Consider the following 27,309-nt stretch of genomic DNA (forward strand, 5'->3'; position numbering starts at 1 on the left):
ACCGGCTGGCAGTGGACTTTTTTTTTCTAAGCATCTGAAGTACAAAAAGATTTCAACGAAAGGTTTTTTTCACGGCACCCACATACTCCCCATGTTTATATATTCCGACATTTGTCCGCAATATATAGACTTGTAAGATATATATAGAATATCACCACTTGTTCTCGTTATCGTGTACATATAGCGTAGCTGCACGGTTAAAAGTGGGACACGTTTGGGGGTAAAAAAAAAAAGAAGAGGCACCGGTAGCGATTTTTTGCCGCAACCTCCGCTACTGTTACGGCAACGCCGGTATTTTTTTGTGGGGTTTAATTTATGCGTGAATTGCCAGACATACCACTCAGGTCTACGACCGAATGAGTTATGTCAGCAACCACAGACCGTCATGCTTCTAGCCACTTTTAGCTGGTTTGAAGAATGACGCAGCGGAGTTAGCAGCGCCCCCCAAGTGCACATCCCACGAATTGGAGCTATGCTCCGGGCAGGGGAGACACTTGTACCCTTTATGCGGTGGGTGTCCGCCGGTGGTGGGATTCGATCCCACCACCTCCCGAAGCCGAGGCCGGCGCCCTAACCACTGCGCCACGACTTCGGTGACATTTCGAAGGTTAACATCGTGTTTTGTGAGCGGGAACACTTTCTCCTCCTTACCTACTCTGGAATCCAATTGTTCCCTCCTCGCCTGAGGCAAAGCTGCCCTTTTCATGGTGCGACGGCGCATGCGCCCAGGCCTAGCGGATTGGTCGCGAAACGTCTTTGAAGGGTCGTGCGCAACCCCGCGTGCCGGGAAGTCCCCTGTAAAAGAAAAAAAAAGAAGTAAGCGCTCGGACGCACGCCGCTACAAACGCTCGTGTCATGTACTGCCTTGAAACTCCACTGGCAGCTCTTCAGCGTCAGCTCGGTGCCGAAAACATGTGTAGCTTAAGACTGCAAGTTAACGTTTAAACAGAAAGCGACTAGGTTTTCTTATGGACTGCGCCGTGAGGCTACGTTGTTGCCGCCCTTCATTGATGGCTGGCCAATACATTAACGTAAAGCACTTGTGTTACACTTGGGCAACGCTTTAAAACATCGCGTTGACGACGAAATCTTGTTGCAAGGTCAGCCCTCACATGCTGGTGGTGGCAGCACGCGCGTGTCTTCACGTACTCATTCAAGGCGCGGTAAGACTGAGTCGATACGAAACCGACAAGACGCTCACGAACACGATTGACCGAATGTTGAGTACAATGCGTCATTGAAAGCACAATATCATATCAGGCCGAACAGGACGCAACCGACGAGCGCGAGTTGCCGCACTGCGACGGGCATTCTTGTCAACAGCACCGAGAAAATCAGTGCGCCGGCCATCGTTCGACCGATGCCTAAGCGATCGGCTAGCAAACTGACGACGCGAAATGGCGACAGCGCCTTGGCTTGTATATATAATTAATCGCCGTCAAAGTGTGGCAAAAGATGCCTAAAAGTTGAAATGCACAAGATTCAACCCTCCCACGCTTTCCGTGCACATGAAGTTTGAGTCAATGCTGATGCGAATGTTAAGCCTAATGATGTCGTGCTTGTGCACCCACTTTTGGTGGACTTGAGCTGAAAGGAAAGCAGTAATATCGAATCAAACAGCTTTTATAGCTCAGTGCTGTCGTTCGCGATGAGAATGTTTGCAAGGCGCGTATACACTGTAATACATCAAATACATCTATTATAAATATGGAGCGCGCGCTTATGCTTCGCTTTCAAGAGTGGCACGAGACAGCATTCAAAGATCTCCGACTGCTTCTCACACTTCCCTGCAACTGGAGCATATGTACCTGTAATGTTTAGCGGGAAACGTCGGCTGCGAACGCTAGGCACGAAGGGGGGCTTTCTGGAAGAAATGGGGCTTCCAGCGTGCGGCCCGATGTGGCGTAGGCGAGCGCCATCTGGAGGCATTGCAAGGAACTGGGCGCACCACTCCGCCGCCCCCGAGGTACTCACGAGCCGGCGCCTGCAAATGGCGGACTCCGTTGGCGGTCCATCAATGATGAAGCGCTGGGAAATGCGTTTGTTTGAGTTTTCGCGTAACTTAGTTATGTTTTCTCGAATTGTAAAATTGCCATCCGTCACTATCATGTCTGTCGGTTTGTGTGTATGTCGTACGTTACGATTTTTCGGCGTATTTCAGATTGAGGCATTGAATTCAGTCGCCTTCTTGCGCCAAATGGAGGACCTTGGTATGGCTGGTTTGAAAATCCTTTCGTCTAAACGACGTCCGACGCCGGGTTCCGACACCAGATTTTATGGGACACCGGGCCCTTAACGCTATGGCGTTAAGGTTGGCTCAAGCAGCTTGTTAGGAGTACGTATAGCTGGCGTGAACGTGGCACCTTATTTATCGACGACTGGTCATGAATTGGATCATTCCTATATCGCATACGCAACGCTTATGTTGTAGTTCGAACACGTTCCCAATTGCTCAAGTCGTCTACGTATCCATATTGCAACAGGCAGAAAATTGACAATTTGGGCACATACCAAGAGGATTGTGCTCTATGCTTGTCGATACCACAACCAGCAGATAGATACCCAGTGGTCAAAGTTGAATCGCGTCCAGTTTGATATTGTGATCGGTAGACTGACAATCATTGAAACTAGGCGAAATTGGTAAATAAAGGCTACATTTCATCACCGGATGTACACCGAGCGATCGTTTCAGCGTTTGACTTTGTTCTTAGCCAGTCATCACTGACATTAGCCGCTAAAGAAAACAGTGAATGGATTGCGGCATGGGACGCCCAAAGTGTATAGTCATTTTGTATAGAATTTTTTTTCACTGATATATAGGGTGGCATTAATCAACTTACAATGTTCCTACACCGGCTGGCAGTGGACTTTTTTTTTTCTAAGCATCTGAAGTACAAAAAGATTTCAACGAAAGGTTTTTTTCACGGCACCCACATACTCCCCATGTTTATATATTCCGACATTTGTCCGCAATATATAGACTTGTAAGCTATATATAGAATATCACCACTTGTTCTCGTTATCGTGTACATATAGCGTAGCTGCACGGTTAAAAGTAGGACACGTTTGGGGGTAAAAAAAAAAAAAGAAGAGGCACCGGTAGCGATTTTTTGCCGCAACCTCCGCTACTGTTACGGCAACGCCGGTATTTTTTTGTGGGGTTTAATTTATGCGTGAATTGCCAGACATACCACTCAGGTCTACGACCGAATGAGTTATGTCAGCAACCACAGACCGTCATGCTTCTAGCCACTTTTAGCTGGTTTGAAGAATGACGCAGCGGAGTTAGCAGCGCCCCCCAAGTGCACATCCCACGAATTGGAGCTATGCTCCGGGCAGGGGAGACACTTGTACCCTTTATGCGGTGGGTGTCCGCCGGTGGTGGGATTCGAACCCACCACCTCCCGAAGCCGAGGCCGGCGCCCTAACCACTGCGCCACGACTTCGGTGACATTTCGAAGGTTAACATCGTGTTTTGTGAGCGGGAACACTTTCTCCTCCTTACCTACTCTGGAATCCAATTGTTCCCTCCTCGCCTGAGGCAAAGCTGCCCTTTTCATGGTGCGACGGCGCATGCGCCCAGGCCTAGCGGATTGGTCGCGAAACGTCTTTGAAGGGTCGTGCGCAACCCCGCGTGCCGGGAAGTCCCCTGTAAAAGAAAAAAAAAAGAAGTAAGCGCTCGGACGCACGCCGCTACAAACGCTCGTGTCATGTACTGCCTTGAAACTCCACTGGCAGCTCTTCAGCGTCAGCTCGGTGCCGAAAACATGTGTAGCTTAAGACTGCAAGTTAACGTTTAAACAGAAAGCGACTAGGTTTTCTTATGGACTGCGCCGTGAGGCTACGTTGTTGCCGCCCTTCATTGATGGCTGGCCAATACATTAACGTAAAGCACTTGTGTTACACTTGGGCAACGCTTTAAAACATCGCGTTGACGACGAAATCTTGTTGCAAGGTCAGCCCTCACATGCTGGTGGTGGCAGCACGCGCGTGTCTTCACGTACTCATTCAAGGCGCGGTAAGACTGAGTCGATACGAAACCGACAAGACGCTCACGAACACGATTGACCGAATGTTGAGTACAATGCGTCATTGAAAGCACAATATCATATCAGGCCGAACAGGACGCAACCGACGAGCGCGAGTTGCCGCACTGCGACGGGCATTCTTGTCAACAGCACCGAGAAAATCAGTGCGCCGGCCATCGTTCGACCGAAGCCTAAGCGATCGGCTAGCAAACTGACGACGCGAAATGGCGACAGCGCCTTGGCTTGTATATATAATTAATCGCCGTCAAAGTGTGGCAAAAGATGCCTAAAAGTTGAAATGCACAAGATTCAACCCTCCCACGCTTTCCGTGCACATGAAGTTTGAGTCAATGCTGATGCGAATGTTAAGCCTAATGATGTCGTGCTTGTGCACCCACTTTTGGTGGACTTGAGCTGAAAGGGAAGCAGTAATATCGAATCAAACAGCTTTTATAGCTCAGTGCTGTCGTTCGCGATGAGAATGTTTGCAAGGCGCGTATACACTGTAATACATCAAATACATCTATTATAAATATGGAGCGCGCGCTTATGCTTCGCTTTCAAGAGTGGCACGAGACAGCATTCAAAGATCTCCGACTGCTTCTCACACTTCCCTGCAACTGGAGCATATGTACCTGTAATGTTTAGCGGGAAACGTCGGCTGCGAACGCTAGGCACGAAGGGGGGCTTTCTGGAAGAAATGGGGCTTCCAGCGTGCGGCCCGATGTGGCGTAGGCGAGCGCCATCTGGAGGCATTGCAAGGAACTGGGCGCACCACTCCGCCGCCCCCGAGGTACTCACGAGCCGGCGCCTGCAAATGGCGGACTCCGTTGGCGGTCCATCAATGATGAAGCGCTGGGAAATGCGTTTGTTTGAGTTTTCGCGTAACTTAGTTATGTTTTCTCGAATTGTAAAATTGCCATCCGTCACTATCATGTCTGTCGGTTTGTGTGTATGTCGTACGTTACGGTTTTTCGGCGTATTTCAGATTGAGGCATTGAATTCAGTCGCCTTCTTGCGCCAAATGGAGGACCTTGGTATGGCTGGTTTGAAAATCCTTTCGTCTAAACGACGTCCGACGCCGGGTTCCGACACCAGATTTTATGGGACACCGGGCCCTTAACGCTATGGCGTTAAGGTTGGCTCAAGCAGCTTGTTAGGAGTACGTATAGCTGGCGTGAACGTGGCACCTTATTTATCGACGACTGGTCATGAATTGGATCATTCCTATATCGCATACGCAGCGCTTATGTTGTAGTTCGAACACGTTCCCAATTGCTCAAGTCGTCTACGTATCCATATTGCAACAGGCAGAAAATTGACAACTTGGGCACATACCAAGAGGATTGTGCTCTATGCTTGTCGATACCACAACCAGCAGATAGATACCCAGTGGTCAAAGTTGAATCGCGTCCAGTTTGATATTGTGATCGGTAGACTGACAATCATTGAAACTTGGCGAAATTGGTAAATAAAGGCTACATTTCATCACCGGATGTACACCGAGCGATCGTTTCAGCGTTTGACTTTGTTCTTAGCCAGTCATCACTGACATTAGCCGCTAAAGAAAACAGTGAATGGATTGCGGCATGGGACGCCCAAAGTGTATAGTCATTTTGTATAGAATTTTTTTTCACTGATATATAGGGTGGCATTAATCAACTTACAATGTTCCTACACCGGCTGGCAGTGGACTTTTTTTTTTCTAAGCATCTGAAGTACAAAAAGATTTCAACGAAAGGTTTTTTTCACGGCACCCACATACTCCCCATGTTTATATATTCCGACATTTGTCCGCAATATATAGACTTGTAAGCTATATATAGAATATCACCACTTGTTCTCGTTATCGTGTACATATAGCGTAGCTGCACGGTTAAAAGTAGGACACGTTTGGGGGTAAAAAAAAAAAGAAGAGGCACCGGTAGCGATTTTTTGCCGCAACCTCCGCTACTGTTACGGCAACGCCGGTATTTTTTTGTGGGGTTTAATTTATGCGTGAATTGCCAGACATACCACTCAGGTCTACGACCGAATGAGTTATGTCAGCAACCACAGACCGTCATGCTTCTAGCCACTTTTAGCTGGTTTGAAGAATGACGCAGCGGAGTTAGCAGCGCCCCCCAAGTGCACATCCCACGAATTGGAGCTATGCTCCGGGCAGGGGAGACACTTGTACCCTTTATGCGGTGGGTGTCCGCCGGTGGTGGGATTCGAACCCACCACCTCCCGAAGCCGAGGCCGGCGCCCTAACCACTGCGCCACGACTTCGGTGACATTTCGAAGGTGAACATCGTGTTTTGTGAGCGGGAACACTTTCTCCTCCTTACCTACTCTGGAATCCAATTGTTCCCTCCTCGCCTGAGGCAAAGCTGCCCTTTTCATGGTGCGACGGCGCATGCGCCCAGGCCTAGCGGATTGGTCGCGAAACGTCTTTGAAGGGTCGTGCGCAACCCCGCGTGCCGGGAAGTCCCCTGTAAAAGAAAAAAAAAAGAAGTAAGCGCTCGGACGCACGCCGCTACAAACGCTCGTGTCATGTACTGCCTTGAAACTCCACTGGCAGCTCTTCAGCGTCAGCTCGGTGCCGAAAACATGTGTAGCTTAAGACTGCAAGTTAACGTTTAAACAGAAAGCGACTAGGTTTTCTTATGGACTGCGCCGTGAGGCTACGTTGTTGCCGCCCTTCATTGATGGCTGGCCAATACATTAACGTAAAGCACTTGTGTTACACTTGGGCAACGCTTTAAAACATCGCGTTGACGACGAAATCTTGTTGCAAGGTCAGCCCTCACATGCTGGTGGTGGCAGCACGCGCGTGTCTTCACGTACTCATTCAAGGCGCGGTAAGACTGAGTCGATACGAAACCGACAAGACGCTCACGAACACGATTGACCGAATGTTGAGTACAATGCGTCATTGAAAGCACAATATCATATCAGGCCGAACAGGACGCAACCGACGAGCGCGAGTTGCCGCACTGCGACGGGCATTCTTGTCAACAGCACCGAGAAAATCAGTGCGCCGGCCATCGTTCGACCGAAGCCTAAGCGATCGGCTAGCAAACTGACGACGCGAAATGGCGACAGCGCCTTGGCTTGTATATATAATTAATCGCCGTCAAAGTGTGGCAAAAGATGCCTAAAAGTTGAAATGCACAAGATTCAACCATCCCACGCTTTCCGTGCACATGAAGTTTGAGTCAATGCTGATGCGAATGTTAAGCCTAATGATGTCGTGCTTGTGCACCCACTTTTGGTGGACTTGAGCTGAAAGGGAAGCAGTAATATCGAATCAAACAGCTTTTATAGCTCAGTGCTGTCGTTCGCGATGAGAATGTTTGCAAGGCGCGTATACACTGTAATACATCAAATACATCTATTATAAATATGGAGCGCGCGCTTATGCTTCGCTTTCAAGAGTGGCACGAGACAGCATTCAAAGATCTCCGACTGCTTCTCACACTTCCCTGCAACTGGAGCATATGTACCTGTAATGTTTAGCGGGAAACGTCGGCTGCGAACGCTAGGCACGAAGGGGGGCTTTCTGGAAGAAATGGGGCTTCCAGCGTGCGGCCCGATGTGGCGTAGGCGAGCGCCATCTGGAGGCATTGCAAGGAACTGGGCGCACCACTCCGCCGCCCCCGAGGTACTCACGAGCCGGCGCCTGCAAATGGCGGACTCCGTTGGCGGTCCATCAATGATGAAGCGCTGGGAAATGCGTTTGTTTGAGTTTTCGCGTAACTTAGTTATGTTTTCTCGAATTGTAAAATTGCCATCCGTCACTATCATGTCTGTCGGTTTGTGTGTATGTCGTACGTTACGATTTTTCGGCGTATTTCAGATTGAGGCATTGAATTCAGTCGCCTTCTTGCGCCAAATGGAGGACCTTGGTATGGCTGGTTTGAAAATCCTTTCGTCTAAACGACGTCCGACGCCGGGTTCCGACACCAGTTTTTATGGGACACCGGGCCCTTAACGCTATGGCGTTAAGGTTGGCTCAAGCAGCTTGTTAGGAGTACGTATAGCTGGCGTGAACGTGGCACCTTATTTATCGACGACTGGTCATGAATTGGATCATTCCCATATCGCATACGCAACGCTTATGTTGTAGTTCGAACACGTTCCCAATTGCTCAAGTCGTCTACGTATCCATATTGCAACAGGCAGAAAATTGACAATTTGGGCACATACCAAGAGGATTGTGCTCTATGCTTGTCGATACCACAACCAGCAGATAGATACCCAGTGGTCAAAGTTGAATCGCGTCCAGTTTGATATTGTGATCGGTAGACTGACAATCATTGAAACTAGGCGAAATTGGTAAATAAAGGCTACATTTCATCACCGGATGTACACCGAGCGATCGTTTCAGCGTTTGACTTTGTTCTTAGCCAGTCATCACTGACATTAGCCGCTAAAGAAAACAGTGAATGGATTGCGGCATGGGACGCCCAAAGTGTATAGTCATTTTGTATAGAATTTTTTTTCACTGATATATAGGGTGGCATTAATCAACTTACAATGTTCCTACACCGGCTGGCAGTGGACTTTTTTTTTCTAAGCATCTGAAGTACAAAAAGATTTCAACGAAAGGTTTTTTTCACGGCACCCACATACTCCCCATGTTTATATATTCCGACATTTGTCCGCAATATATAGACTTGTAAGCTATATATAGAATATCACCACTTGTTCTCGTTATCGTGTACATATAGCGTAGCTGCACGGTTAAAAGTAGGACACGTTTGGGGGTAAAAAAAAAAAAAGAAGAGGCACCGGTAGCGATTTTTTGCCGCAACCTCCGCTACTGTTACGGCAACGCCGGTATTTTTTTGTGGGGTTTAATTTATGCGTGAATTGCCAGACATACCACTCAGGTCTACGACCGAATGAGTTATGTCAGCAACCACAGACCGTCATGCTTCTAGCCACTTTTAGCTGGTTTGAAGAATGACGCAGCGGAGTTAGCAGCGCCCCCCAAGTGCACATCCCACGAATTGGAGCTATGCTCCGGGCAGGGGAGACACTTGTACCCTTTATGCGGTGGGTGTCCGCCGGTGGTGGGATTCGAACCCACCACCTCCCGAAGCCGAGGCCGGCGCCCTAACCACTGCGCCACGACTTCGGTGACATTTCGAAGGTTAACATCGTGTTTTGTGAGCGGGAACACTTTCTCCTCCTTACCTACTCTGGAATCCAATTGTTCCCTCCTCGCCTGAGGCAAAGCTGCCCTTTTCATGGTGCGACGGCGCATGCGCCCAGGCCTAGCGGATTGGTCGCGAAACGTCTTTGAAGGGTCGTGCGCAACCCCGCGTGCCGGGAAGTCCCCTGTAAAAGAAAAAAAAAAGAAGTAAGCGCTCGGACGCACGCCGCTACAAACGCTCGTGTCATGTACTGCCTTGAAACTCCACTGGCAGCTCTTCAGCGTCAGCTCGGTGCCGAAAACATGTGTAGCTTAAGACTGCAAGTTAACGTTTAAACAGAAAGCGACTAGGTTTTCTTATGGACTGCGCCGTGAGGCTACGTTGTTGCCGCCCTTCATTGATGGCTGGCCAATACATTAACGTAAAGCACTTGTGTTACACTTGGGCAACGCTTTAAAACATCGCGTTGACGACGAAATCTTGTTGCAAGGTCAGCCCTCACATGCTGGTGGTGGCAGCACGCGCGTGTCTTCACGTACTCATTCAAGGCGCGGTAAGACTGAGTCGATACGAAACCGACAAGACGCTCACGAACACGATTGACCGAATGTTGAGTACAATGCGTCATTGAAAGCACAATATCATATCAGGCCGAACAGGACGCAACCGACGAGCGCGAGTTGCCGCACTGCGACGGGCATTCTTGTCAACAGCACCGAGAAAATCAGTGCGCCGGCCATCGTTCGACCGAAGCCTAAGCGATCGGCTAGCAAACTGACGACGCGAAATGGCGACAGCGCCTTGGCTTGTATATATAATTAATCGCCGTCAAAGTGTGGCAAAAGATGCCTAAAAGTTGAAATGCACAAGATTCAACCCTCCCACGCTTTCCGTGCACATGAAGTTTGAGTCAATGCTGATGCGAATGTTAAGCCTAATGATGTCGTGCTTGTGCACCCACTTTTGGTGGACTTGAGCTGAAAGGAAAGCAGTAATATCGAATCAAACAGCTTTTATAGCTCAGTGCTGTCGTTCGCGATGAGAATGTTTGCAAGGCGCGTATACACTGTAATACATCAAATACATCTATTATAAATATGGAGCGCGCGCTTATGCTTCGCTTTCAAGAGTGGCACGAGACAGCATTCAAAGATCTCCGACTGCTTCTCACACTTCCCTGCAACTGGAGCATATGTACCTGTAATGTTTAGCGGGAAACGTCGGCTGCGAACGCTAGGCACGAAGGGGGGCTTTCTGGAAGAAATGGGGCTTCCAGCGTGCGGCCCGATGTGGCGTAGGCGAGCGCCATCTGGAGGCATTGCAAGGAACTGGGCGCACCACTCCGCCGCCCCCGAGGTACTCACGAGCCGGCGCCTGCAAATGGCGGACTCCGTTGGCGGTCCATCAATGATGAAGCGCTGGGAAATGCGTTTGTTTGAGTTTTCGCGTAACTTAGTTATGTTTTCTCGAATTGTAAAATTGCCATCCGTCACTATCATGTCTGTCGGTTTGTGTGTATGTCGTACGTTACGATTTTTCGGCGTATTTCAGATTGAGGCATTGAATTCAGTCGCCTTCTTGCGCCAAATGGAGGACCTTGGTATGGCTGGTTTGAAAATCCTTTCGTCTAAACGACGTCCGACGCCGGGTTCCTACACCAGATTTTATGGGACACCGGGCCCTTAACGCTATGGCGTTAAGGTTGGCTCAAGCAGCTTGTTAGGAGTACGTATAGCTGGCGTGAACGTGGCACCTTATTTATCGACGACTGGTCATGAATTGGATCATTCCTATATCGCATACGCAACGCTTATGTTGTAGTTCGAACACGTTCCCAATTGCTCAAGTCGTCTACGTATCCATATTGCAACAGGCAGAAAATTGACAATTTGGGCACATACCAAGAGGATTGTGCTCTATGCTTGTCGGTACCACAACCAGCAGATAGATACCCAGTGGTCAAAGTTGAATCGCGTCCAGTTTGATATTGTGATCGGTAGACTGACAATCATTGAAACTAGGCGAAATTGGTAAATAAAGGCTACATTTCATCACCGGATGTACACCGAGCGATCGTTTCAGCGTTTGACTTTGTTCTTAGCCAGTCATCACTGACATTAGCCGCTAAAGAAAACAGTGAATGGATTGCGGCATGGGACGCCCAAAGTGTATAGTCATTTTGTATAGAATTTTTTTTCACTGATATATAGGGTGGCATTAATCAACTTACAATGTTCCTACACCGGCTGGCAGTGGACTTTTTTTTTTCTAAGCATCTGAAGTACAAAAAGATTTCAACGAAAGGTTTTTTTCACGGCACCCACATACTCCCCATGTTTATATATTCCGACATTTGTCCGCAATATATAGACTTGTAAGCTATATATAGAATATCACCACTTGTTCTCGTTATCGTGTACATATAGCGTAGCTGCACGGTTAAAAGTAGGACACGTTTGGGGGTAAAAAAAAAAGAAGAGGCACCGGTAGCGATTTTTTGCCGCAACCTCCGCTACTGTTACGGCAACGCCGGTATTTTTTTGTGGGGTTTAATTTATGCGTGAATTGCCAGACATACCACTCAGGTCTACGACCGAATGAGTTATGTCAGCAACCACAGACCGTCATGCTTCTAGCCACTTTTAGCTGGTTTGAAGAATGACGCAGCGGAGTTAGCAGCGCCCCCCAAGTGCACATCCCACGAATTGGAGCTATGCTCCGGGCAGGGGAGACACTTGTACCCTTTATGCGGTGGGTGTCCGCCGGTGGTGGGATTCGAACCCACCACCTCCCGAAGCCGAGGCCGGCGCCCTAACCACTGCGCCACGACTTCGGTGACATTTCGAAGGTTAACATCGTGTTTTGTGAGCGGGAACACTTTCTCCTCCTTACCTACTCTGGAATCCAATTGTTCCCTCCTCGCCTGAGGCAAAGCTGCCCTTTTCATGGTGCGACGGCGCATGCGCCCAGGCCTAGCGGATTGGTCGCGAAACGTCTTTGAAGGGTCGTGCGCAACCCCGCGTGCCGGGAAGTCCCCTGTAAAAGAAAAAAAAAAGAAGTAAGCGCTCGGACGCACGCCGCTACAAACGCTCGTGTCATGTACTGCCTTGAAACTCCACTGGCAGCTCTTCAGCGTCAGCTCGGTGCCGAAAACATGTGTAGCTTAAGACTGCAAGTTAACGTTTAAACAGAAAGCGACTAGGTTTTCTTATGGACTGCGCCGTGAGGCTACGTTGTTGCCGCCCTTCATTGATGGCTGGCCAATACATTAACGTAAAGCACTTGTGTTACACTTGGGCAACGCTTTAAAACATCGCGTTGACGACGAAATCTTGTTGCAAGGTCAGCCCTCACATGCTGGTGGTGGCAGCACGCGCGTGTCTTCACGTACTCATTCAAGGCGCGGTAAGACTGAGTCGATACGAAACCGACAAGACGCTCACGAACACGATTGACCGAATGTTGAGTACAATGCGTCATTGAAAGCACAATATCATATCAGGCCGAACAGGACGCAACCGACGAGCGCGAGTTGCCGCACTGCGACGGGCATTCTTGTCAACAGCACCGAGAAAATCAGTGCGCCGGCCATCGTTCGACCGAAGCCTAAGCGATCGGCTAGCAAACTGACGACGCGAAATGGCGACAGCGCCTTGGCTTGTATATATAATTAATCGCCGTCAAAGTGTGGCAAAAGATGCCTAAAAGTTGAAATGCACAAGATTCAACCCTCCCACGCTTTCCGTGCACATGAAGTTTGAGTCAATGCTGATGCGAATGTTAAGCCTAATGATGTCGTGCTTGTGCACCCACTTTTGGTGGACTTGAGCTGAAAGGGAAGCAGTAATATCGAATCAAACAGCTTTTATAGCTCAGTGCTGTCGTTCGCGATGAGAATGTTTGCAAGGCGCGTATACACTGTAATACATCAAATACATCTATTATAAATATGGAGCGCGCGCTTATGCTTCGCTTTCAAGAGTGGCACGAGACAGCATTCAAAGATCTCCGACTGCTTCTCACACTTCCCTGCAACTGGAGCATATGTACCTGTAATGTTTAGCGGGAAACGTCGGCTGCGAACGCTAGGCACGAAGGGGGGCTTTCTGGAAGAAATGGGGCTTCCAGCGTGCGGCCCGATGTGGCGTAGGCGAGCGCCATCTGGAGGCATTGCAAGGAACTGGGCGCACCACTCCGCCGCCCCCGAGGTACTCACGAGCCGGCGCCTGCAAATGGCGGACTCCGTTGGCGGTCCATCAATGATGAAGCGCTGGGAAATGCGTTTGTTTGAGTTTTCGCGTAACTTAGTTATGTTTTCTCGAATTGTAAAATTGCCATCCGTCACTATCATGTCTGTCGGTTTGTGTGTATGTCGTACGTTACGATTTTTCGGCGTATTTCAGATTGAGGCATTGAATTCAGTCGCCTTCTTGCGCCAAATGGAGGACCTTGGTATGGCTGGTTTGAAAATCCTTTCGTCTAAACGACGTCCGACGCCGGGTTCCTACACCAGATTTTATGGGACACCGGGCCCTTAACGCTATGGCGTTAAGGTTGGCTCAAGCAGCTTGTTAGGAGTACGTATAGCTGGCGTGAACGTGGCACCTTATTTATCGACGACTGGTCATGAATTGGATCATTCCTATATCGCATACGCAACGCTTATGTTGTAGTTCGAACACGTTCCCAATTGCTCAAGTCGTCTACGTATCCATATTGCAACAGGCAGAAAATTGACAACTTGGGCACATACCAAGAGGATTGTGCTCTATGCTTGTCGATACCACAACCAGCAGATAGATACCCAGTGGTCAAAGTTGAATCGCGTCCAGTTTGATATTGTGATCGGTAGACTGACAATCATTGAAACTTGGCGAAATTTGTAAATAAAGGCTACATTTCATCACCGGATGTACACCGAGCGATCGTTTCAGCGTTTGACTTTGTTCTTAGCCAGTCATCACTGACATTAGCCGCTAAAGAAAACAGTGAATGGATTGCGGCATGGGACGCCCAAAGTGTATAGTCATTTTGTATAGAATTTTTTTTCACTGATATATAGGGTGGCATTAATCAACTTACAATGTTCCTACACCGGCTGGCAGTGGACTTTTTTTTTTCTAAGCATCTGAAGTACAAAAAGATTTCAACGAAAGGTTTTTTTCACGGCACCCACATACTCCCCATGTTTATATATTCCGACATTTGTCCGCAATATATAGACTTGTAAGCTATATATAGAATATCACCACTTGTTCTCGTTATCGTGTACATATAGCGTAGCTGCACGGTTAAAAGTAGGACACGTTTGGGGGTAAAAAAAAAAAGAAGAGGCACCGGTAGCGATTTTTTGCCGCAACCTCCGCTACTGTTACGGCAACGCCGGTATTTTTTTGTGGGGTTTAATTTATGCGTGAATTGCCAGACATACCACTCAGGTCTACGACCGAATGAGTTATGTCAGCAACCACAGACCGTCATGCTTCTAGCCACTTTTAGCTGGTTTGAAGAATGACGCAGCGGAGTTAGCAGCGCCCCCCAAGTGCACATCCCACGAATTGGAGCTATGCTCCGGGCAGGGGAGACACTTGTACCCTTTATGCGGTGGGTGTCCGCCGGTGGTGGGATTCGAACCCACCACCTCCCGAAGCCGAGGCCGGCGCCCTAACCACTGCGCCACGACTTCGGTGACATTTCGAAGGTTAACATCGTGTTTTGTGAGCGGGAACACTTTCTCCTCCTTACCTACTCTGGAATCCAATTGTTCCCTCCTCGCCTGAGGCAAAGCTGCCCTTTTCATGGTGCGACGGCGCATGCGCCCAGGCCTAGCGGATTGGTCGCGAAACGTCTTTGAAGGGTCGTGCGCAACCCCGCGTGCCGGGAAGTCCCCTGTAAAAGAAAAAAAAAGAAGTAAGCGCTCGGACGCACGCCGCTACAAACGCTCGTGTCATGTACTGCCTTGAAACTCCACTGGCAGCTCTTCAGCGTCAGCTCGGTGCCGAAAACATGTGTAGCTTAAGACTGCAAGTTAACGTTTAAACAGAAAGCGACTAGGTTTTCTTATGGACTGCGCCGTGAGGCTACGTTGTTGCCGCCCTTCATTGATGGCTGGCCAATACATTAACGTAAAGCACTTGTGTTACACTTGGGCAACGCTTTAAAACATCGCGTTGACGACGAAATCTTGTTGCAAGGTCAGCCCTCACATGCTGGTGGTGGCAGCACGCGCGTGTCTTCACGTACTCATTCAAGGCGCGGTAAGACTGAGTCGATACGAAACCGACAAGACGCTCACGAACACGATTGACCGAATGTTGAGTACAATGCGTCATTGAAAGCACAATATCATATCAGGCCGAACAGGACGCAACCGACGAGCGCGAGTTGCCGCACTGCGACGGGCATTCTTGTCAACAGCACCGAGAAAATCAGTGCGCCGGCCATCGTTCGACCGAAGCCTAAGCGATCGGCTAGCAAACTGACGACGCGAAATGGCGACAGCGCCTTGGCTTGTATATATAATTAATCGCCGTCAAAGTGTGGCAAAAGATGCCTAAAAGTTGAAATGCACAAGATTCAACCCTCCCACGCTTTCCGTGCACATGAAGTTTGAGTCAATGCTGATGCGAATGTTAAGCCTAATGATGTCGTGCTTGAGCACCCACTTTTGGTGGACTTGAGCTGAAAGGGAAGCAGTAATATCGAATCAAACAGCTTTTATAGCTCAGTGCTGTCGTTCGCGATGAGAATGTTTGCAAGGCGCGTATACACTGTAATACATCAAATACATCTATTATAAATATGGAGCGCGCGCTTATGCTTCGCTTTCAAGAGTGGCACGAGACAGCATTCAAAGATCTCCGACTGCTTCTCACACTTCCCTGCAACTGGAGCATATGTACCTGTAATGTTTAGCGGGAAACGTCGGCTGCGAACGCTAGGCACGAAGGGGGGCTTTCTGGAAGAAATGGGGCTTCCAGCGTGCGGCCCGATGTGGCGTAGGCGAGCGCCATCTGGAGGCATTGCAAGGAACTGGGCGCACCACTCCGCCGCCCCCGAGGTACTCACGAGCCGGCGCCTGCAAATGGCGGACTCCGTTGGCGGTCCATCAATGATGAAGCGCTGGGAAATGCGTTTGTTTGAGTTTTCGCGTAACTTAGTTATGTTTTCTCGAATTGTAAAATTGCCATCCGTCACTATCATGTCTGTCGGTTTGTGTGTATGTCGTACGTTACGGTTTTTCGGCGTATTTCAGATTGAGGCATTGAATTCAGTCGCCTTCTTGCGCCAAATGGAGGACCTTGGTATGGCTGGTTTGAAAATCCTTTCGTCTAAACGACGTCCGACGCCGGGTTCCGACACCAGATTTTATGGGACACCGGGCCCTTAACGCTATGGCGTTAAGGTTGGCTCAAGCAGCTGGTTAGGAGTACGTATAGCTGGCGTGAACGTGGCACCTTATTTATCGACGACTGGTCATGAATTGGATCATTCCTATATCGCATACGCAGCGCTTATGTTGTAGTTCGAACACGTTCCCAATTGCTCAAGTCGTCTACGTATCCATATTGCAACAGGCAGAAAATTGACAACTTGGGCACATACCAAGAGGATTGTGCTCTATGCTTGTCGATACCACAACCAGCAGATAGATACCCAGTGGTCAAAGTTGAATCGCGTCCAGTTTGATATTGTGATCGGTAGACTGACAATCATTGAAACTTGGCGAAATTGGTAAATAAAGGCTACATTTCATCACCGGATGTACACCGAGCGATCGTTTCAGCGTTTGACTTTGTTCTTAGCCAGTCATCACTGACATTAGCCGCTAAAGAAAACAGTGAATGGATTGCGGCATGGGACGCCCAAAGTGTATAGTCATTTTGTATAGAATTTTTTTTCACTGATATATAGGGTGGCATTAATCAACTTACAATGTTCCTACACCGGCTGGCAGTGGACTTTTTTTTTCTAAGCATCTGAAGTACAAAAAGATTTCAACGAAAGGTTTTTTTCACGGCACCCACATACTCCCCATGTTTATATATTCCGACATTTGTCCGCAATATATAGACTTGTAAGCTATATATAGAATATCACCACTTGTTCTCGTTATCGTGTACATATAGCGTAGCTGCACGGTTAAAAGTAGGACACGTTTGGGGGTAAAAAAAAAAAAAAGAAGAGGCACCGGTAGCGATTTTTTGCCGCAACCTCCGCTACTGTTACGGCAACGCCGGTATTTTTTTGTGGGGTTTAATTTATGCGTGAATTGCCAGACATACCACTCAGGTCTACGACCGAATGAGTTATGTCAGCAACCACAGACCGTCATGCTTCTAGCCACTTTTAGCTGGTTTGAAGAATGACGCAGCGGAGTTAGCAGCGCCCCCCAAGTGCACATCCCACGAATTGGAGCTATGCTCCGGGCAGGGGAGACACTTGTACCCTTTATGCGGTGGGTGTCCGCCGGTGGTGGGATTCGAACCCACCACCTCCCGAAGCCGAGGCCGGCGCCCTAACCACTGCGCCACGACTTCGGTGACATTTCGAAGGTTAACATCGTGTTTTGTGAGCGGGAACACTTTCTCCTCCTTACCTACTCTGGAATCCAATTGTTCCCTCCTCGCCTGAGGCAAAGCTGCCCTTTTCATGGTGCGACGGCGCATGCGCCCAGGCCTAGCGGATTGGTCGCGAAACGTCTTTGAAGGGTCGTGCGCAACCCCGCGTGCCGGGAAGTCCCCTGTAAAAGAAAAAAAAAAGAAGTAAGCGCTCGGACGCACGCCGCTACAAACGCTCGTGTCATGTACTGCCTTGAAACTCCACTGGCAGCTCTTCAGCGTCAGCTCGGTGCCGAAAACATGTGTAGCTTAAGACTGCAAGTTAACGTTTAAACAGAAAGCGACTAGGTTTTCTTATGGACTGCGCCGTGAGGCTACGTTGTTGCCGCCCTTCATTGATGGCTGGCCAATACATTAACGTAAAGCACTTGTGTTACACTTGGGCAACGCTTTAAAACATCGCGTTGACGACGAAATCTTGTTGCAAGGTCAGCCCTCACATGCTGGTGGTGGCAGCACGCGCGTGTCTTCACGTACTCATTCAAGGCGCGGTAAGACTGAGTCGATACGAAACCGACAAGACGCTCACGAACACGATTGACCGAATGTTGAGTACAATGCGTCATTGAAAGCACAATATCATATCAGGCCGAACAGGACGCAACCGACGAGCGCGAGTTGCCGCACTGCGACGGGCATTCTTGTCAACAGCACCGAGAAAATCAGTGCGCCGGCCATCGTTCGACCGAAGCCTAAGCGATCGGCTAGCAAACTGACGACGCGAAATGGCGACAGCGCCTTGGCTTGTATATATTATTAATCGCCGTCAAAGTGTGGCAAAAGATGCCTAAAAGTTGAAATGCACAAGATTCAACCCTCCCACGCTTTCCGTGCACATGAAGTTTGAGTCAATGCTGATGCGAATGTTAAGCCTAATGATGTCGTGCTTGTGCACCCACTTTTGGTGGACTTGAGCTGAAAGGAAAGCAGTAATATCGAATCAAACAGCTTTTATAGCTCAGTGCTGTCGTTCGCGATGAGAATGTTTGCAAGGCGCGTATACACTGTAATACATCAAATACATCTATTATAAATATGGAGCGCGCGCTTATGCTTCGCTTTCAAGAGTGGCACGAGACAGCATTCAAAGATCTCCGACTGCTTCTCACACTTCCCTGCAACTGGAGCATATGTACCTGTAATGTTTAGCGGGAAACGTCGGCTGCGAACGCTAGGCACGAAGGGGGGCTTTCTGGAAGAAATGGGGCTTCCAGCGTGCGGCCCGATGTGGCGTAGGCGAGCGCCATCTGGAGGCATTGCAAGGAACTGGGCGCACCACTCCGCCGCCCCCGAGGTACTCACGAGCCGGCGCCTGCAAATGGCGGACTCCGTTGGCGGTCCATCAATGATGAAGCGCTGGGAAATGCGTTTGTTTGAGTTTTCGCGTAACTTAGTTATGTTTTCTCGAATTGTAAAATTGCCATCCGTCACTATCATGTCTGTCGGTTTGTGTGTATGTCGTACGTTACGATTTTTCGGCGTATTTCAGATTGAGGCATTGAATTCAGTCGCCTTCTTGCGCCAAATGGAGGACCTTGGTATGGCTGGTTTGAAAATCCTTTCGTCTAAACGACGTCCGACGCCGGGTTCCGACACCAGATTTTATGGGACACCGGGCCCTTAACGCTATGGCGTTAAGGTTGGCTCAAGCAGCTTGTTAGGAGTACGTATAGCTGGCGTGAACGTGGCACCTTATTTATCGACGACTGGTCATGAATTGGATCATTCCTATATCGCATACGCAACGCTTATGTTGTAGTTCGAACACGTTCCCAATTGCTCAAGTCGTCTACGTATCCATATTGCAACAGGCAGAAAATTGACAATTTGGGCACATACCAAGAGGATTGTGCTCTATGCTTGTCGATACCACAACCAGCAGATAGATACCCAGTGGTCAAAGTTGAATCGCGTCCAGTTTGATATTGTGATCGGTAGACTGACAATCATTGAAACTAGGCGAAATTGGTAAATAAAGGCTACATTTCATCACCGGATGTACACCGAGCGATCGTTTCAGCGTTTGACTTTGTTCTTAGCCAGTCATCACTGACATTAGCCGCTAAAGAAAACAGTGAATGGATTGCGGCATGGGACGCCCAAAGTGTATAGTCATTTTGTATAGAATTTTTTTTCACTGATATATAGGGTGGCATTAATCAACTTACAATGTTCCTACACCGGCTGGCAGTGGACTTTTTTTTTTCTAAGCATCTGAAGTACAAAAAGATTTCAACGAAAGGTTTTTTTCACGGCACCCACATACTCCCCATGTTTATATATTCCGACATTTGTCCGCAATATATAGACTTGTAAGCTATATATAGAATATCACCACTTGTTCTCGTTATCGTGTACATATAGCGTAGCTGCACGGTTAAAAGTAGGACACGTTTGGGGGTAAAAAAAAAAAAAGAAGAGGCACCGGTAGCGATTTTTTGCCGCAACCTCCGCTACTGTTACGGCAACGCCGGTATTTTTTTGTGGGGTTTAATTTATGCGTGAATTGCCAGACATACCACTCAGGTCTACGACCGAATGAGTTATGTCAGCAACCACAGACCGTCATGCTTCTAGCCACTTTTAGCTGGTTTGAAGAATGACGCAGCGGAGTTAGCAGCGCCCCCCAAGTGCACATCCCACGAATTGGAGCTATGCTCCGGGCAGGGGAGACACTTGTACCCTTTATGCGGTGGGTGTCCGCCGGTGGTGGGATTCGATCCCACCACCTCCCGAAGCCGAGGCCGGCGCCCTAACCACTGCGCCACGACTTCGGTGACATTTCGAAGGTTAACATCGTGTTTTGTGAGCGGGAACACTTTCTCCTCCTTACCTACTCTGGAATCCAATTGTTCCCTCCTCGCCTGAGGCAAAGCTGCCCTTTTCATGGTGCGACGGCGCATGCGCCCAGGCCTAGCGGATTGGTCGCGAAACGTCTTTGAAGGGTCGTGCGCAACCCCGCGTGCCGGGAAGTCCCCTGTAAAAGAAAAAAAAAAGAAGTAAGCGCTCGGACGCACGCCGCTACAAACGCTCGTGTCATGTACTGCCTTGAAACTCCACTGGCAGCTCTTCAGCGTCAGCTCGGTGCCGAAAACATGTGTAGCTTAAGACTGCAAGTTAACGTTTAAACAGAAAGCGACTAGGTTTTCTTATGGACTGCGCCGTGAGGCTACGTTGTTGCCGCCCTTCATTGATGGCTGGCCAATACATTAACGTAAAGCACTTGTGTTACACTTGGGCAACGCTTTAAAACATCGCGTTGACGACGAAATCTTGTTGCAAGGTCAGCCCTCACATGCTGGTGGTGGCAGCACGCGCGTGTCTTCACGTACTCATTCAAGGCGCGGTAAGACTGAGTCGATACGAAACCGACAAGACGCTCACGAACACGATTGACCGAATGTTGAGTACAATGCGTCATTGAAAGCACAATATCATATCAGGCCGAAAAGGACGCAACCGACGAGCGCGAGTTGCCGCACTGCGACGGGCATTCTTGTCAACAGCACCGAGAAAATCAGTGCGCCGGCCATCGTTCGACCGAAGCCTAAGCGATCGGCTAGCAAACTGACGACGCGAAATGGCGACAGCGCCTTGGCTTGTATATATAATTAATCGCCGTCAAAGTGTGGCAAAAGATGCCTAAAAGTTGAAATGCACAAGATTCAACCCTCCCACGCTTTCCGTGCACATGAAGTTTGAGTCAATGCTGATGCGAATGTTAAGCCTAATGATGTCGTGCTTGTGCACCCACTTTTGGTGGACTTGAGCTGAAAGGGAAGCAGTAATATCGAATCAAACAGCTTTTATAGCTCAGTGCTGTCGTTCGCGATGAGAATGTTTGCAAGGCGCGTATGCACTGTAATACATCAAATACATCTATTATAAATATGGAGCGCGCGCTTATGCTTCGCTTTCAAGAGTGGCACGAGACAGCATTCAAAGATCTCCGACTGCTTCTCACACTTCCCTGCAACTGGAGCATATGTACCTGTATAGTTTAGCGGGAAACGTCGGCTGCGAACGCTAGGCACGAAGGGGGGCTTTCTGGAAGAAATGGGGCTTCCAGCGTGCGGCCCGATGTGGCGTAGGCGAGCGCCATCTGGAGGCATTGCAAGGAACTGGGCGCACCACTCCGCCGCCCCCGAGGTACTCACGAGCCGGCGCCTGCAAATGGCGGACTCCGTTGGCGGTCCATCAATGATGAAGCGCTGGGAAATGCGTTTGTTTGAGTTTTCGCGTAACTTAGTTATGTTTTCTCGAATTGTAAAATTGCCATCCGTCACTATCATGTCTGTCGGTTTGTGTGTATGTCGTACGTTACGATTTTTCGGCGTATTTCAGATTGAGGCATTGAATTCAGTCGCCTTCTTGCGCCAAATGGAGGACCTTGGTATGGCTGGTTTGAAAATCCTTTCGTCTAAACGACGTCCGACGCCGGGTTCCGACACCAGATTTTATGGGACACCGGGCCCTTAACGCTATGGCGTTAAGGTTGGCTCAAGCAGCTTGTTAGGAGTACGTATAGCTGGCGTGAACGTGGCACCTTATTTATCGACGACTGGTCATGAATTGGATCATTCCTATATCGCATACGCAACGCTTATGTTGTAGTTCGAACACGTTCCCAATTGCTCAAGTCGTCTACGTATCCATATTGCAACAGGCAGAAAATTGACAATTTGGGCACATACCAAGAGGATTGTGCTCTATGCTTGTCGATACCACAACCAGCAGATAGATACCCAGTGGTCAAAGTTGAATCGCGTCCAGTTTGATATTGTGATCGGTAGACTGACAATCATTGAAACTAGGCGAAATTGGTAAATAAAGGCTACATTTCATCACCGGATGTACACCGAGCGATCGTTTCAGCGTTTGACTTTGTTCTTAGCCAGTCATCACTGACATTAGCCGCTAAAGAAAACAGTGAATGGATTGCGGCATGGGACGCCCAAAGTGTATAGTCATTTTGTATAGAATTTTTTTTCACTTATATATAGGGTGGCATTAATCAACTTACAATGTTCCTACACCGGCTGGCAGTGGACTTTTTTTTTTCTAAGCATCTGAAGTACAAAAAGATTTCAACGAAAGGTTTTTTTCACGGCACCCACATACTCCCCATGTTTATATATTCCGACATTTGTCCGCAATATATAGACTTGTAAGCTATATATAGAATATCACCACTTGTTCTCGTTATCGTGTACATATAGCGTAGCTGCACGGTTAAAAGTAGGACACGTTTGGGGGTAAAAAAAAAAGAAGAGGCACCGGTAGCGATTTTTTGCCGCAACCTCCGCTACTGTTACGGCAACGCCGGTATTTTTTTGTGGGGTTTAATTTATGCGTGAATTGCCAGACATACCACTCAGGTCTACGACCGAATGAGTTATGTCAGCAACCACAGACCGTCATGCTTCTAGCCACTTTTAGCTGGTTTGAAGAATGACGCAGCGGAGTTAGCAGCGCCCCCCAAGTGCACATCCCACGAATTGGAGCTATGCTCCGGGCAGGGGAGACACTTGTACCCTTTATGCGGTGCGTGTCCGCCGGTGGTGGGATTCGAACCCACCACCTCCCGAAGCCGAGGCCGGCGCCCTAACCACTGCGCCACGACTTCGGTGACATTTCGAAGGTTAACATCGTGTTTTGTGAGCGGGAACACTTTCTCCTCCTTACCTACTCTGGAATCCAATTGTTCCCTCCTCGCCTGAGGCAAAGCTGCCCTTTTCATGGTGCGACGGCGCATGCGCCCAGGCCTAGCGGATTGGTCGCGAAACGTCTTTGAAGGGTCGTGCGCAACCCCGCGTGCCGGGAAGTCCCCTGTAAAAGAAAAAAAAAAGAAGTAAGCGCTCGGACGCACGCCGCTACAAACGCTCGTGTCATGTACTGCCTTGAAACTCCACTGGCAGCTCTTCAGCGTCAGCTCGGTGCCGAAAACATGTGTAGCTTAAGACTGCAAGTTAACGTTTAAACAGAAAGCGACTAGGTTTTCTTATGGACTGCGCCGTGAGGCTACGTTGTTGCCGCCCTTCATTGATGGCTGGCCAATACATTAACGTAAAGCACTTGTGTTACACTTGGGCAACGCTTTAAAACATCGCGTTGACGACGAAATCTTGTTGCAAGGTCAGCCCTCACATGCTGGTGGTGGCAGCACGCGCGTGTCTTCACGTACTCATTCAAGGCGCGGTAAGACTGAGTCGATACGAAACCGACAAGACGCTCACGAACACGATTGACCGAATGTTGAGTACAATGCGTCATTGAAAGCACAATATCATATCAGGCCGAACAGGACGCAACCGACGAGCGCGAGTTGCCGCACTGCGACGGGCATTCTTGTCAACAGCACCGAGAAAATCAGTGCGCCGGCCATCGTTCGACCGAAGCCTAAGCGATCGGCTAGCAAACTGACGACGCGAAATGGCGACAGCGCCTTGGCTTGTATATATAATTAATCGCCGTCAAAGTGTGGCAAAAGATGCCTAAAAGTTGAAATGCACAAGATTCAACCCTCCCACGCTTTCCGTGCACATGAAGTTTGAGTCAATGCTGATGCGAATGTTAAGCCTAATGATGTCGTGCTTGTGCACCCACTTTTGGTGGACTTGAGCTGAAAGGGAAGCAGTAATATCGAATCAAACAGCTTTTATAGCTCAGTGCTGTCGTTCGCGATGAGAATGTTTGCAAGGCGCGTATACACTGTAATACATCAAATACATCTATTATAAATATGGAGCGCGCGCTTATGCTTCGCTTTCAAGAGTGGCACGAGACAGCATTCAAAGATCTCCGACTGCTTCTCACACTTCCCTGCAACTGGAGCATATGTACCTGTAATGTTTAGCGGGAAACGTCGGCTGCGAACGCTAGGCACGAAGGGGGGCTTTCTGGAAGAAATGGGGCTTCCAGCGTGCGGCCCGATGTGGCGTAGGCGAGCGCCATCTGGAGGCATTGCAAGGAACTGGGCGCACCACTCCGCCGCCCCCGAGGTACTCACGAGCCGGCGCCTGCAAATGGCGGACTCCGTTGGCGGTCCATCAATGATGAAGCGCTGGGAAATGCGTTTGTTTGAGTTTTCGCGTAACTTAGTTATGTTTTCTCGAATTGTAAAATTGCCATCCGTCACTATCATGTCTGTCGGTTTGTGTGTATGTCGTACGTTACGGTTTTTCGGCGTATTTCAGATTGAGGCATTGAATTCAGTCGCCTTCTTGCGCCAAATGGAGGACCTTGGTATGGCTGGTTTGAAAATCCTTTCGTCTAAACAACGTCCGACGCCGGGTTCCGACACCAGATTTTATGGGACACCGGGCCCTTAACGCTATGGCGTTAAGGTTGGCTCAAGCAGCTTGTTAGGAGTACGTATAGCTGGCGTGAACGTGGCACCTTATTTATCGACGACTGGTCATGAATTGGATCATTCCTATATCGCATACGCAGCGCTTATGTTGTAGTTCGAACACGTTCCCAATTGCTCAAGTCGTCTACGTATCCATATTGCAACAGGCAGAAAATTGACAATTTGGGCACATACCAAGAGGATTGTGCTCTATGCTTGTCGGTACCACAACCAGCAGATAGATACCCAGTGGTCAAAGTTGAATCGCGTCCAGTTTGATATTGTGATCGGTAGACTGACAATCATTGAAACTAGGCGAAATTGGTAAATAAAGGCTACATTTCATCACCGGATGTACACCGAGCGATCGTTTCAGCGTTTGACTTTGTTCTTAGCCAGTCATCACTGACATTAGCCGCTAAAGAAAACAGTGAATGGATTGCGGCATGGGACGCCCAAAGTGTATAGTCATTTTGTATAGAATTTTTTTTCACTGATATATAGGGTGGCATTAATCAACTTACAATGTTCCTACACCGGCTGGCAGTGGACTTTTTTTTTTCTAAGCATCTGAAGTACAAAAAGATTTCAACGAAAGGTTTTTTTCACGGCACCCACATACTCCCCATGTTTATATATGCCGACATTTGTCCGCAATATATAGACTTGTAAGCTATATATAGAATATCACCACTTGTTCTCGTTATCGTGTACATATAGCGTAGCTGCACGGTTAAAAGTAGGACACGTTTGGGGGTAAAAAAAAAAAGAAGAGGCACCGGTAGCGATTTTTTGCCGCAACCTCCGCTACTGTTACGGCAACGCCGGTATTTTTTTGTGGGGTTTAATTTATGCGTGAATTGCCAGACATACCACTCAGGTCTACGACCGAATGAGTTATGTCAGCAAGCACAGACCGTCATGCTTCTAGCCACTTTTAGCTGGTTTGAAGAATGACGCAGCGGAGTTAGCAGCGCCCCCCAAGTGCACATCCCACGAATTGGAGCTATGCTCCGGGCAGGGGAGACACTTGTACCCTTTATGCGGTGGGTGTCCGCCGGTGGTGGGATTCGAACCCACCACCTCCCGAAGCCGAGGCCGGCGCCCTAACCACTGCGCCACGACTTCGGTGACATTTCGAAGGTTAACATCGTGTTTTGTGAGCGGGAACACTTTCTCCTCCTTACCTACTCTGGAATCCAATTGTTCCCTCCTCGCCTGAGGCAAAGCTGCCCTTTTCATGGTGCGACGGCGCATGCGCCCAGGCCTAGCGGATTGGTCGCGAAACGTCTTTGAAGGGTCGTGCGCAACCCCGCGTGCCGGGAAGTCCCCTGTAAAAGAAAAAAAAAAGAAGTAAGCGCTCGGACGCACGCCGCTACAAACGCTCGTGTCATGTACTGCCTTGAAACTCCACTGGCAGCTCTTCAGCGTCAGCTCGGTGCCGAAAACATGTGTAGCTTAAGACTGCAAGTTAACGTTTAAACAGAAAGCGACTAGGTTTTCTTATGGACTGCGCCGTGAGGCTACGTTGTTGCCGCCCTTCATTGATGGCTGGCCAATACATTAACGTAAAGCACTTGTGTTACACTTGGGCAACGCTTTAAAACATCGCGTTGACGACGAAATCTTGTTGCAAGGTCAGCCCTCACATGCTGGTGGTGGCAGCACGCGCGTGTCTTCACGTACTCATTCAAGGCGCGGTAAGACTGAGTCGATACGAAACCGACAAGACGCTCACGAACACGATTGACCGAATGTTGAGTACAATGCGTCATTGAAAGCACAATATCATATCAGGCCGAACAGGACGCAACCGACGAGCGCGAGTTGCCGCACTGCGACGGGCATTCTTGTCAACAGCACCGAGAAAATCAGTGCGCCGGCCATCGTTCGACCGAAGCCTAAGCGATCGGCTAGCAAACTGACGACGCGAAATGGCGACAGCGCCTTGGCTTGTATATATAATTAATCGCCGTCAAAGTGTGGCAAAAGATGCCTAAAAGTTGAAATGCACAAGATTCAACCATCCCACGCTTTCCGTGCACATGAAGTTTGAGTCAATGCTGATGCGAATGTTAAGCCTAATGATGTCGTGCTTGTGCACCCACTTTTGGTGGACTTGAGCTGAAAGGGAAGCAGTAATATCGAATCAAACAGCTTTTATA

This window comes from Dermacentor albipictus, chromosome 1 (assembly GCF_038994185.2).
Source record: "Dermacentor albipictus isolate Rhodes 1998 colony chromosome 1, USDA_Dalb.pri_finalv2, whole genome shotgun sequence".
In the NCBI taxonomy this organism is placed as follows: Eukaryota; Metazoa; Arthropoda; class Arachnida; order Ixodida; family Ixodidae; genus Dermacentor; species Dermacentor albipictus.